At 49.2% G+C, this 14,306-nt stretch overlaps 1 protein-coding gene and 1 long non-coding RNA gene across 11 annotated transcripts in view; one reads left to right on the top strand and one right to left on the bottom strand.

Moving 5' to 3' along the window:
- PHACTR1 (phosphatase and actin regulator 1) overlaps positions 1 to 14,306 on the top strand; it is a 567,250-nt gene that overhangs the window by 530,765 nt on the left and 22,179 nt on the right. The gene's annotated exons all lie outside the window — the stretch shown is intronic.
- LOC121020506 (uncharacterized) overlaps positions 11,023 to 14,306 on the bottom strand; it is a 14,012-nt gene continuing 10,728 nt past the window's right edge. The window contains exon 3 of the long non-coding RNA XR_005786169.1: positions 11,023 to 11,298. This is a non-coding gene — a long non-coding RNA (uncharacterized LOC121020506). The remainder of the gene's footprint in view (positions 11,299 to 14,306) is intronic.

Raw genomic sequence — 14,306 nt, 5'->3', positions numbered from 1 at the left:
AACACATGACTCCAGCATCTCCATAGCCAGGGAAGAGGGAGTAGAGGAGATAATCCACATCGCTTCTGCTTAAAACCCACCAATGAGAACGAGGCTTATGACTCCAACCCAACTGCAGGAGAGGCTGGAGAAGGTGAAGGAGCATTTGTAGTATTTGATGAGCACAAAGTACCTTAACTACAACTCTAGCCAGCCAGCGTTTGTGATAGTCCTTCTTTCCTTAAGGGTTCTGGTCATGGTGCCAATCATATAAAAGGGGCCATCGTATCTAAAACAGACTCGATTAAAAGACTTCAGAAACTGGGGTGTGTTCACACAGTGGGAATATTACACGGTCTTTAAAACAAGAAGGAAATTCTGCCATTTGCAACAGCATGGATGAACCCAGAAGACGTTATGTTAAGTGAAATAAGCCAGACATGGAAAGACAAATACTGCACAAACTCACTTGTATGGAGAGTCTTAAAAACCCAAAAAGATCAAACACAGACTTGACAGAGAGTAGAATGGTAATTACCAGAGGCTGGGGAGTTGGGGGGGGGGGGGCGGACAAAGGCAAGTCTGTGCTCAAGCGGCACAGACTTTCAGTTCTAAGATGAATAAGTTCTGGAATAGGTAATGAACAGCATGGCAATGAGAGTTGATAGTAACACATTGTGGGGGCGCCTGGGTGGCTCGATCAGTTGAGCCTCCAACTCTTGATTTGGGCTCAGGTCATGTTCTCACGGTTCGTGGGATCGAGCCCCACATTCAGCTACATGCTGACATCGCGGAGCCTGCTTGGGATTCTCTCTGCCTCTCTCTACACCACCCCCCTCGCTCACGTGTGGGTGCACGCGTGCTCTCTCTCAAACAAACATTTAAAGCAAATGGTAGGTAACACATCGTATACTGTAATTTCCCAAGAGAGTAGATCTGACGTGTCCTCACCACACATCAAAAAAAGAAAAAAAAAAAGGTACCTTATGACACGAGGTGATGGATGTGTTAACTTGAGAAAATCATTTCACATTTTAAGTATACCCAGTTTCCATCTGTCCCAAATGAAACATAAATAAAGGCCTTTCCACTGTTGGCCGAAGTATAGAAGGCAGCCAGTTGGCGGTTAGAAGGCAGAGAGCACAGTTTCTCCGAGGGGAGCAGACCACGAGAAGACTCTTGGAGAGTGTGTGTTGGGGCCAGCGTCTGCGTGCTCGCGAACGGCGTCAGTGGATGAATTGCTCCTGAGGTCCAGTTGAGTAAAGCAACTCATAGCATTGAAAATCATCTCACTTAGAGAAAAAAGAGACCCCCCCCCCCAATAAACACTTTAGCCTCCATCTAAAGAAGAAAAACAAAGCAAAAACTAGCTTAAGTACAAATGGATGGGTATAAGGTGAACTTTCCAGGGCCACAAGTTACTAAGGGAGACCATGGACCCTCGGCTTCAACAAATTAATTCTATAGTAAACTATTAGTTAAGCACCCACTGTGTGCACAACACTGGGCTGAGCGTCATTAAAAAAACGTAGCTGGATAACCATCCCTCTCAAAGGATTAAGACAAGCTAGTCAAGGCATACTTGTTTTCGGGTTTACTCTGGGAAAAGATCAAAGTGGCAAGTTCTGTGGGGAAAGTGTGGATTCTTCTGGAGTGCATGGTTTTAGTGGCATGAATTTCTTAGACTATTTATCTTCCCATGTTTTTCCTTTATTCCCAAACGAATGGCGGGGGTCGGCAGGGGGGGGGGTGCGGGATGATTTAAATATTGAATAATCCAAACCTTTGATTCAGAGTCATTTTCTCTGAAACCAGCACATTAATGGGAACATCTTCAACTCGAGTTGTCATAGCACTTTTCCTGCGATAGTCTTTTTCTCGCCACAATCTTTTGGTCCCCTTATAAACTAAAACAGATAAGGACGTGTCATTTCTATCACACTGTGATCCAGGAAAGGACTCTCAGAGCCATTTGTGAGCTTGCCAGGAGGCAATAAATACACTGAGTTCAGTTATCTTGAGAAGCATTCAAAGTATCTTTCGATCTTTGGTTGAAAGATAATTTTGTTGCTTGGAATTCTACCTCAAAATGTGGTCTGGGGCTTTCAGAATGGCTTATTCGGATTTTCTTTTTTTTTCTTCCGCGATGGGCTTTGTGCCTGTATCTCGAGAAGAATTAATATACCTGAAACTACTATCACACTGTGTGTTAACTTTGTAAATAAAAACTTACAAAACTGGGGCACCTGGGTGGCTCAGTCGGTTAAGCGTCCGACTTCAGCTCAGGTCATGATCTCGCGGTCCGTGGGTTCGAGCCCCACGTCGGGCTCTGTGCTGACAGCTCGGAGCCTGGAGCCTGCTTCAGATTCTGGGTCTCCCTCTCTCTCTACCCCTCCCCTGCTCACACTCTGTCTCTCTTTCTTTTTCTCTCTCTCTCAAAAATAAATAAACATTTCAAAAAAAAATTTTTTTAACTTAGAAAATTAATATCCCTCAAAAAAGGGAGAAATATATTTACGTCTCTCTGGAAGAAACAGGCCAGTTATTTGATTAAGAGCTTCACAAGTCATATTCTTAGTTATTTTTCTCAATTCATGTCTGAAAGAAAAACAGATTACTGAAAACAGAGGTTTTGAATTAAATCTTTGAGGAGCATTTTCAGTCATCCAAAGGCCCGTGAAGAAAGGGATTCTTGAATTCTCACAGAGGTGGGTTCTTCCATGGGCACCGTGCCCCCCTGGATCGTGCTTATTAGCTCATAGAACATTTCAGTCAAAGGCCCAAGCAAGAGATGATTCCCCATCTTAGCAGATGGGGATTCAACTATAAAGTTGAATCATAGCTCGGAAAGTCTCAATAACTTTGAAGACTGAGGAGGTACTTTGGAGGATCCTTTACCTGGTGCCTTAGTTTGGAGTTTGCCTGCTCTCGCTGTCATTTGGATGAGTGAAGCTCTAATCGTGTATTCTGACGATTTCTTTGTTCCTTGTTTTGATGGTGAAGTTGGCACTTCCGGTCTCCAGGATAATTTCCAGGGTACGTAAGGTGCCTTCTGCCTCGCCCGCCAAAATTGTCTTCGGGTTGCGTTATAGGTGATTTTTCTGCAGCTCCCTTGGAGAGCTTGCACACCGTCCTGAATACTTAAATTGAAGAGTTGGATTACACTTGAGAAATGTGCAGTACAGTTCTTTTTCACGTCTGCCCGCACATCTTTGCTTAGTGGCAAAATACCGCGGATCGCGTGCAAAATGCTAATAATGAGAGTAATTCATTTTATTTATTTTCATTACATTCATTTTACTCTTGGTTACAACGCAAAGATTTTTGTAATAGCCTCGAAATCTGCATAGATGCTCTCACTAAACAGAATATAAATGGGAAAAATCATCCAAAGATACAAACCCTGGAGAATCACTTTTCCCTCTGATTCTGAAGGCAATTCCTTTGAAATATAAGTGAATGCGCTTCTATTTTAGGAAGTGTGATCATGAAAATTTTATGTTCTTTGCCCATTGAATCATGAAAACAATAGTTCTTCAAAACGGGAAGCCTTGTTAGTTCCTTTGGAAAAAAAGTAGGCAGGCAGATGAATAGTGCACGCTCACAGGTAATCCGTCTGTTGAAAAGAGTTTTTGCTACCTTAAATCCAGCCCTCCTTTTGGCTTCTAGGATTTTCCTTGTGTTGTTCGTCTTTATACTGTAACTTACCAAGCTCTTTTTCTTTTTTTTTAATACTTTTTAAAGTTTATTTATTTTTAAGAGACAGCACAAGCAGGGGAGGGGCAGAGAGAGAGAGACACAGAATGTGAAGCAGGCTCTGAGCCGTCAGCACGGAGCCCGACGTGGGGCTCGAACCCACAAACCGTGAGATCATGACCTGAGCCGAAGTTGGACGCTCAACTAACTGAGTTACCCAGGCGCCTGCACCAAGCTCTTCTTAAAAGACACTAAGGTAGGAGTGCCTGGGTGGCTCAGTCGGTTGAGCGTCCAACTCCCGGTCTCCTCTGGGGTCGTCACCTCACGGTTCATGAGGTCGAGCTCCACGTCAGGCTCTGTGCAGACAACACGGAGCCTTCTTGGGATTCTCTCTCCCTCCTCCTCTCTCTGCCCCTGCCCCCCCTCGTGCTTGCTCACTCCGTCTCTCTCTCAAAATAAATAAATAAAATACTAAAAAATGAAAAGATGCTGAGGGTAGTCGATTGCGTCTCCCCGTGAGTTACTGATGACCCTGTATCAGGGCTGCCCTCCTGAATCTGACCGAACCAGGGAATCTGCTGTCTGTATGTCCATCCCAAGAAGCCTGGCCCATGTCCCATGCAGGGACACCCTCCTTGTGTGACCTGGCACCCCCTTTGTACTCATGGGAGCTAAGTGGATGGCTTCTGCCTGGAGCCTGCCGTGTGGGTCCGGCACATCCCTGGGGCCCCCCCCCCCCCCCCCCCCCCGTGTCTCAGTTCTCTGTCACGGCACCCTCTTTCCTCACAGTCCTTGACGAGCAGAGTCCTTTGGGATTTCACAGCCCGTGAGATCTGATTCTCACCCCACTGTCAACGAGCAGGGCAACAAGGACATGCTCAGGCGTTTTCCGTGAAGGAACCGTAACTCCACGTGGCTTCGTCCAGACACAAATGAAATAAGCCCGTTGTTTTTCTTTTCTTTTTGAAAGCCTATGTGCGGTCTCCAGTTCAGGGTCCTTGAGAAATTAGCAACAAAAAAAAAAAAAAACGGTCACAAGTTTGCACCGTGTGTCACCTGGTCTCTGGTTCATAATTTATTCGTAATAGAATGCTGAGGTATGTATAAAACTGTGTCGGTCATTTTCTTAAACATTCATCGTTCCCATAAAAGATTTCAAACAGCCCGTTTGGTCTGGCAATGGGCTGGATCCAAGAGGACATTCTGATCTCCCTTATGTACATCACAGTTGTCCTCTCGTTGAGTTGATAACAGAGCCCTAAGGTCAGGGACCCCGTGAGAAGGAAGAAATCATCCTCATAAGGCCAAGGAAGGTGGGGCAAAAACTCTTATTGAGGGAAGGGTGCCGTAAGTGGGGGAGCTCACAGCTCAGCCACATGGCCACCGCTCTCCCCCAACTGTGGAGCCATCGAGACTGAACCCCCGTGTGGGCCAACGCATGAGAAAGGGACAGGAGCCCGGAAGCCCCAGGGAGGAGATAAGAGCATAGCATGGGGACAGTTGGCACGAAAAAACACCGCAGGGGAGGTGATGCCTGGGAGACAGGACGTCTGCCAGATATTTGATCTGTGACGGCCATGACGAGGAGGAGAGCATTGTTGTGTTCAGGTCGCGGTCTCGTGTGTCGGGGACCCGGCATATTGCCTCTTCTTACGCGAGTAAGAACCACACAGCACGTGACTAGAGAAGAACCCTTCCATTTGGCATTGAGGAACCAAAACCATTTGCGTTGCGTGTGCTGTGACACGTCTTGGGGTTCCACTGCGCTGGGCATGGTTTTCAGGAACGGGTGACACCCTGTGGCAGGGGCCGCAAGCTAGGGCGTGAGGGCCACATCCGGCCTGTTGGGACATCCCACTTGGATGGAACTCAATGGCTTTTCCCTGGTGTAGTGACAGAGTAGAGTGGCAGTGACAGAGATCACATGGCCCACCAACCTTGAAGTATTTACTGTCTGGCCCTCCGAAGAAGAAAGAAATGACACATTAAAGGATCTAGGCGGAGGACATTTGGAGAAGGTGGCCTTGCCTCCTGCAGATTGACATTTACGAAGCGCATCAGCTTAAAATCTCCCCGTTAATGGGGAGAAACTTTATCTTCACGCAGAGAGGGTTCTGTTCCCTGTACTAGTTTCTCTAATCAGAATGATTCCGTTTGCGTTTGCTTACTTAGCCCAAATCTGAAGCCCCGTATTGCTTCACAGATTATACTAGGGATATAGTGCATTGTTTTTAAATTCGCTTTATTACCTGAGCGACTAGAAAAGCTGCTTCAAGGGCAACCGGGAGCCCTTGGCCAGCGGAGGAGGGATGGGCTGTACAGACAGACGAGAGAGGGAATCCGTGTAGCAGAAGATGTGTGTTGTCCTCAAGAAAGGAGGGGCCACACGCCATGCCCAGCAGGCCCAGCTGGGAAGGGAGTTTCAGCAGGAGTGATAGGAGGGTCGTCTTGTTTTTGCTGCGGGAGCTGGATTCCGGCCCCAGGAAGAGGTACGAACGTGCCAGGAGGAGGGACACGAGGAGGAGACGTCCAGTACTGGCACCTGGTTCCTTGAGCGCCAACCTCGGGACGGGAGATCCAGGGGACACCTAGACCCAGCCTCGCACAGACGGGAAGACAGGTTGTGCCGGAGGTTCCGTTAAGCCTCGGAACCACAGACACGCGGGATGTGTGTAAAACTGAGGTGACCGGGGGCGCCTGGGTGGCTCAGCTGGTTAAGCATCTGTGTGAGCCAATGCTCCTCTCCCAGAGCATTGGGTAGATAAGGCCAAAAGGAAGTAGGGAGAAATCATTTCTGTTTCCTGTATAATCAAGGTAAAATGTATTCGAAGTGTCCCTATCAGTCCGTTTTCCCGTTCCCATTAAATAGATCCTTTCCCGGACAGGTCAACCCTTCCCATTCATCTTTCCTGATCCTTTTAGAATTAACAAAAAGGTTGCCAAAGAATGCAAAAATGCAAATCCAGACTGTTGAGACATTCCTAAAATCCACCATGCTGCCAGAAAGAAAAAGGGTGGGGGGGGCCGGGCATTGAGGAGGAAGGGATCTGGTCTGTTACATCACATATACAGAAAGATACGTCTTATGAAAGATGATCATGCCACAGGAAAGCACTTACAGTTTCATGAGAATAACTACATTTGAGGCGCCTGGGTGGCTCAGTCAGTTAAGCGTCTGACTCCGGCTCAGGTCACGATCTCACGGTTCGTGAGTTCGAGCCCCACGTCGGGCTCTGTGCTGACAGCTCGGAGCCTGGAGCCTGCTTCGGATTCTGTCTCTCTCTCTCTCTCTCATTCTCTTTCTGCCCCTCCCCTGCTCACGCTCTTTCTCAAAAAAAAATTAAAAAAAAAATACATCTGATAACACCCCTTTGGGCTGCGGGGTATATCGGCTTAAAAATGAAGCTTTACATTTGGGGCGCCTGGGTGGTTCAGTCGGTTGAGTGTCCCAACTCTTGATTTCGGATCAGGTCATGATCTCATGGTTGGTGAGCTCTAGCGCCATGTCGGGCTCTGCGTTGACAGCACGGAGCCTGCTTGGGATTCTCTCTCTCCCTCTTTCTCTGCCCCTCCCCCAAGTTAGCTCACTCTCTCTCCAAATAAACATTGAAAAAAAGAGCCAGTTTTACATTTAAAATTAAGGAGTGAAAGGGGCACCTGGGTGGCTCAGCAGGTTGAGCTTCCAACTTTAGCTCCGGTCATCATCTTGTGGTCTGTGGTTTGAGCCCCGCATCAGGCCCTCTGCTGTCAGCACAGAGCCCAGTTCACATCTTCTGTACCCCTCTCACCAAAACCCCCTCCACCCGGCATCTGAGACTCTTTGGGGTTTTTGTGTCCTCATCTCTGGGTTTCTAAACAGCCTGGGATCTCAGCTGAGCCTGAGTTGTTATTTTCTCTAGAAATAAAAGTTTGTGGGAGGCCGTGGGAAGAAACTGGCCTCCAGCCACGCTGGGCAAAGAGAGTTAGTCTCCAAAGGAGGCTGGGGCCTCACGTCCCCTCGGACCTCTCCTTGTTGAGCACTAATGGCCCTGAGAGATTGGCCCGTTGGGGGTGAATGTGAAAAAGTCAGGAGCTACATAGTCTGCAGCTCCTAGAAGGAGTCCAGGTGGGAAGAGACCATTCAGGGCCTACGTCCAACTTTCCATCCCTTGCCTTCCTTCGGAAAGTAAATCAGGGATCCTGCCTGTTGTTTATTGAGACCCAGCAAAGCAGAGGCATTGGGGAAATTTGGGACCATAACATTTTTTGAATGAACGGATAAATGAGTAGGTGAATAAATTTGATGTATACTTTTAGGCCATTCTCCTATGGTCTGGGCTGTGTACGTCACCCTACCCACGATACCGTCCGTGACAGTCACTCAACAGTGACACCCAGAGCCTCCTCTTTCCATTGGAACCACCCGTCGTCCTTGCCCCAGAGATCTGTGTCCATCAAAAGCAATATTCTTTAAAGGATTAAGAACAGTAAGTCTAGAGATGCCTGGGGAAGGCCCAAGTTCAGAAAAGACTCCTGTAGACACCCATGTATACTTGAAGTTCCTGCTTGAGCCTAAATCAGGTCTTTGCGGAGACTCGGACGGTTGTGGACAAGTTTGGTGGACGTGTCCTGAGTCCACCAGAGGTCAGCTTTCTTGCATGAGATCAGCTCCATTGGCATGAACATCCGTGCCCGCACGCTGGGGAGGCAGCCACTGGTGGTAAAGTGACCAGGTATTGCCAGGTGGCTTTTCCAGCAGCGAAGGCAAAAGCCATCGGTGAAGGGGTTAAGGCATGAAAGTGGCCGATGCTCTCTGATAATGGCAGGACATGTTAAAAACCAAGTGCGGGGGTGGTACCTAGGTGGCTGAGTCGGTTAAGCGTCTGACTCTTAGTTTCGGCTCAGGTCATGATCTTGTAGTTTGTGAGTTGGAGCCCCACATTGGGCTCTGTGCAGGCAGTGTGGAGCCTGCTTGGGATTCTCTCTCTCTCTCTCTCTCTCTCTCTCTCTCTCTCTCTCTCTCTCTGCTCCTCCCCTGCTTGCATACTTTCTCTCGCGCATGCGCGCGCAAAATAAATAAATAAACTTTTAAAAAAATGTTTCGGGGTGCCTGGGTGGCGCAGTCAGTTAAGCGTCCGACTTCAGCCAGGTCACGATCTCGCGGTCCGTGAGTTCGAGCCCCGCGTCAGGCTCTGGGCTGATGGCTCAGGGCCTGGAGCCTGTTTCCGGTTCTGTGTCTCCCTCTCTCTCTGCCCCTCCCCCGTTCGTGCTGTCTCTCTCTGTTCCCAAAATAAATAAAACGTTGAAAAAAAAAATTAAAAAAAAAAGTTTCAAAGAAACCAGAAACCTGGATTAATACTAAAAAAACAGGGATGCCTGGGTGGCTCGGTCGGTTAAGCGTCCGACTTCGGCTCAGGTCATGATCTCACAGTCCGTGAGTTTGAGCCCTGCGTCGGGCTTTGTGCTGACAGCTCAGAGCCTGGAGCCTGTTTCAGATTCTGTGTCTCCCTTTCTCTCTCTGCCCCTCCCTGTTCATGCTCTGTCTCTCTCTGTCTCAAAAATAAATAAATGTTAAAAAAAATTTTTTTTTTAAATAAATAATAAAAAAACAAAAACAGGGTTCACCTGGGTGGCACAGTTGTTTAAACGTCCAACTTCGGCTCAGGTCATGATCTCATGGTTCCTGAGCTCAAGCGCTGCATCGGGATTTGTGCTGACAGCTCAGAGCCTAGAGCCTGCTTCAGATTCTGTGTCTCCCTCTCTCTCTGCCCCTTCCCGGCTCATGCTCTCTCTCTCTCAAAACTAAACCTTAAAAAAAAAAAAAAAAACTAAGTGGAGACTCCCAGAAACAATTGGGATAATTTGTAAAGATGGGAGATTATATGTTTGTATGACATGGGAATATTGTATGTATGTCATCTGATTGTTTTTCTTGGCTTATTCTTCTTGATTGGAGCACTGTACCCATGTTGAGCCTCTACCTTTAAAGAGAAATGGCACGATGATTATCTCATAAAGGTACAAAGCAGGTGTCTCCTTCTCCACTGGTTTTCCTCAGTGTCTCAAACAGGAAGCTTTCCAGACTGTCATCTTTCCATCCATCTTCCACCAGGAAACGTATGGTTCACGAATTACGATAACCGGGGGAAGATTTATTTACAGCAGAACTAATAATGAAGATGCAGGCAGGCATCAGAATCCTCAACACAGAGCTGCTGGCCATTTCTGTCAAACAACCAGCGGTGACTAATGAGATGAGCCTGGTTCTCGGTGTGGTTCACGTAGATTACTGCTGCACCTTCCGTAAGGACCAAGAAGGCGGTAGACTGCTTATCGGGCTAGCTAATGGAAGGCCTAGACCAATGTCTGGTACGTAACGGGATGGACAGTCAGATTGACTCACTGATGCATGACAGATGGATGGATAGATGATGCACGGATGGACAGATAAGATGAAGCTAAAGGTGACTGGATCGCCTTAGTCACGTCAACGTGGTGGAACCGTGGACTTGTTTTCATTTCCACATTCCTTATCTTTTGATATCATATTGTCTCAGGATTTGTTTTGATTGACTCTTCCCGTAGAGAAGGCCATGTTGAAATGAGCATAGTCTCTGGTTGACTCCATTAACGGTCTTAATTTCTCTTGTAAACAAGTCAGATACCCTTTCAAAAGTGAAATCTTCCTGATTGCTAACATTGGGTTTATGCCTGAACATGCCAGTTAATACCGAAAGCATTCGCTGTGGAGGCTCTTGGGTCTTTGTTTGTTTTTGAAGATTTTTATTTTTTTCAGTAACCTCTGCACCCACCGTGGGGTTCAGACTCACAACCCCGAGATCAAGAGTCTCATGCTCTACTGACTGACCCAGCTAGGCGTCCCTAGGCTCTCAGTTTTTGTAACTCTTTCTTATCAAACGGGTTTGATGTGTAGCAAAAGCCCTTGTCTTTTCCAACCTGAATTCAACTCCACACAACCAACATTATTTCAGTGTTTTCTCTGGTTTGTAGCTCACGATACCTGAGCTTAGCTGTGGGGCCTCTCACACTGGGGCCACAGCTTCCAGGGGGGTAAAGCCAAAAACATTTTTTCTTTCTTTTTTTTCTTTTTTTCTGAGAGTTTATTAAGAGAGAGAGAAACCGAGCAGCAGGGGAGTGGGGGGCTGAGAGGGGGGCAGTAGAATTCCGAGCAGTTTCCACACTGGTCAGCACAGAGCCCGGTGCGGGACTCAGACTCACAAACCGTGAGATCATGACCTGAGTCGAAATCAAGAGTTGGACGCTCAACCGACTGAGCTACCCAGGTGCCCGCCCGTCTTTCTTGAGAGCGACCTGTGTATCTGCTTGAGGTCAGAGATGTTTCTCAAGTTACCAAAAACAAAATGTCATGGTTTATGGTTGCTTTTAAAAGGGACGTTTGCCTCCCATTCTCACCCGGGCCTCTCGGCCCCCCTGGGTGGCCAGCAGGCTGGCTTGTGGTTATGGCCACTTGTCAGACAGCGAAACTCGGCGCAGAGGTACTGCGACACGACGTGCCCTTCTGGTTAACGTTGGAGGCAGGCCAGGAGGCAGGCTCTGGACCCCAGTCCATTTTCTCCTCTCTGGGCTCTTTCCCGTGCTGTAGGCAGGCTACTTGTGAATAGCCTGAGGGGAGTGAGGAAGAAGAAAATTGAAAATCATTGACTGAAATTCCTGGAAAGAGTTGGGTGCACGGTGCAGTGATCGAAAGAAGGGGTAGCAGGGCAGGGCGTAGTTCTAAGGCATAAAAGGAGAAATGCTGTTCACTTTGCCCAGAGGAACCTCTTCAGTGGTAGGGGCACCTCAACGTACGACGCACACCTCCCGGGACGGATTATTATTCATTAATTGAATCACCCAAGATCTGTGGAGCCCCTCCCGTGTGCCAGGGGCTGCACTAAGTCTAGAAACACAGAGATAAATAAGACATCATCTGTACCTGCAAAGGATTCCCCGTGTACTTGAAAAGGTGGTCGCGTCAGTGGGTGGATAGGGGTGAGGCCAGGATCCGGACGGGGGAGCCCAGCAGGGGGAGCCGTTAGATCTGCTGGGAGACTCCGAGGAGGCCACGCAGGCACGAAAGGCTGAGGCGTGGAGAGAAGTCCGGCTCCTCCGAGGTCCCCCCGCCTGTTAGGTGACAGACCCACGCTCGTCACTGGCACGCACGGTGGTGTTTCTGAAGCCACCCCCAGGAGAGGCCGCTTCTGGGGCTCTCCCCACGCGTGAAACCTGCTGAGGCGCAGGAGCTAGGAGTGTGGACAGAGAAGTGAGAGCCCTTGAACACCCAGCAGAGAAAGAGCTTCGAGGAGTAGCCGTTCACTAGAGGTGCCGCGTGGTAGAGAAAGGTCCGGTCAAATGAGGGCTCCGTAAAGGCCACTGGATCTGGGACATCCATCCTCAGTGACCTGGACAAGAGCTCTTTCCTGATTCGGGAGAGCAGGGTTTCTGAACCTCGTCGCTGTCGTCGCTCGGCCCGGCTGGTTTTGCGTTGTGAGGGGTAGGCGTGTGCACGTTAGGACCCCGAGCTAGATGCCAACATGGGCCTCCCCGGTCATGACAACCCGAGTGCCCGCAGATGTGGCCGGAAGTACCCTGGAGGCAAAACCATCCGGGTGGAGAACCAGGGCGATAGAATGGTGTGGACTGATGGTGATGACTTAGTGTCCCCTCACGCTTGGACCACTCTTTGGAAAGGTCTGGAAGCCCAGAGCGGGCTGGAGATGGAGACTCCCTGGGGGAGGAGCAGGGTGCCAGGAGGGTAATCTGTGTTGTTTCTAATGGAAAACACACGTGCTGGGCCTCGGGAAAGAACTAGAAGAGAGGGAAAGGCTACAGACAAGAGACAGTCATGGGGCAGCGTTCACTTATTGGTTTCCCAAGTGTAGAGTATATCTAGTCACCAGACTCGGTGTCAGCATTGTGCATGCCATGGCGAGCCAAGGAAGGGCTCCTCATTCAAAAATTACTAAAAATTTCAGGGGCACCTGGGTGGCTCAGTCGGTTACACGTCCGACTCTTGATTTGGGCTCAGGTCATGATCTCACGGTTTGTGGGATCGAGCCCGGCGTCGGGATCTGAGCTGACAGTGCAGAGCCTGCTTGGGATTCTTTCTCTCCCTCTCTCTCTGCCCCTCCCCTGCTCACACTGTCTCTCAAAATAAGTTTTTTTTTAATTGCTGAAAATTTCAAAATGGCAGAAGGGCATTAGAGCCCAAGTGTGGGGCCCTATGCAGCAGCCCCGGATGGTGAGGGCGCAGGGCGGCCCAGCCTCACAGAGCTCAAGCCCTGGGGCCAAGCACCAGCACGAGGGAGATCCAGGACTGTTGTCACACCCTGTCGAGGCTCCTTCACCGAAAGGTTAGTAGTAACCAGAGTAAGTGAAGTGTAAGATTGAAGCTGTGATCTTGGGGATTAGCATCAGTTAGCCAAAGACAAATGCTTAGCTATAAGGAAGGGCATGCATATCAAGAGGAAACCAGGAAAACACAGTTCTGTTCGAAGGATGGGGTCGCGGGGTTCTTGGCAAGTGGCCAGATCAGGAAGACTCTCATAGGACACACTGGTGTTTTGACTCCCCACTGTAGGCACTGGGCGGGCATGTGTAGTTCTCAAGCAGGGAGTGGGGTGACCGTGTTTCCCCTGGGAAAGAGGACCCGAGTTGGATGGGCCATAGCAACCAGGAGAGGTGCTGGTGGCCCACTTCCTTGAGGTGGCTGTGGTGGGCTGGGATGGGGGACCATTTGGACCTGGTGGTGGACTGGCTGTTGAGGGTGAAGCCGAGTGAAGACAATTCCTAGTTTCCTGGCTGGGGCAGTTCACCGGGATGGGGTTGAGGGGGAGGGGATGCAAAACCATGAGGACAGAAGGGAAAGATGGATTAATTCGTTTCGGACCTCCTGAGTTTGACCACCTATAGGAGTATAAATTAGAAAGGCCATCTGGAACTCAAAACTCCTACTGGAGGTATAGATGCCAGAGTCATCAGCATGTAGATGCCAAGTGAAGTCTTGAGTGTTGATGGGATCATCCAATGAGCGTGTGCGGCTAAGTACTAAATGAGCACCTATTATGTTGGCCGTGGTCTCCTAAGAACTGGGGGTGTAGCGGTGACCAAGGCCAGACAGATGCCCAGCCCAGAGGGAACGGACGTGTTCTCTGGAAAGATTCCAAAGGAGGGGCCATGCTTCAGTGCTTCTCCCCCTTCCCTGGCCCCGTCATGCCTGTCTGTCTCCACTCGCTCCACTTCCCATCCGGGGCACCAGTTGGGAAACCCAAGTCCTTCCCGATCATTTTCTCTTCCCCTCTGTTCGGAAGGGCAGTTCCCTCCCCCTGGGCCTGAGATGCCAAAGACCAAAGTTTCTGCTTTTCTTTTGCCCCCCCCGAAATGCAGATAGAGCATCAGAGATGCCAAGTTTAAAAAAACAAGGCCCTTGGGGCACCTGGGTGGCTCGGTCAGATCAACTTCAGCTCAGGTCACCAGGTCACGATCTCGCAGTCCGTGAGTTCAAGCCCCGCATTGGGCTCTGTGCTGATGGCTCAGAGCTTGGAGCCTGCTTCGGATTTTGTCTCCCTCTCTCTCTGCCCCTCCCCCACTCGTGTGTGTGTGTGTGTGTGTGTGTGTGTGTGTGTGTGTGT

The sequence above is a fragment of the Herpailurus yagouaroundi genome, unplaced genomic scaffold, assembly GCF_014898765.1.
Source record: "Herpailurus yagouaroundi ecotype Mexico unplaced genomic scaffold, PumYag 250, whole genome shotgun sequence".
Taxonomy (NCBI): domain Eukaryota; kingdom Metazoa; phylum Chordata; class Mammalia; order Carnivora; family Felidae; genus Herpailurus; species Herpailurus yagouaroundi.
This window is presented reverse-complemented; position numbering and strand designations above follow the sequence as displayed.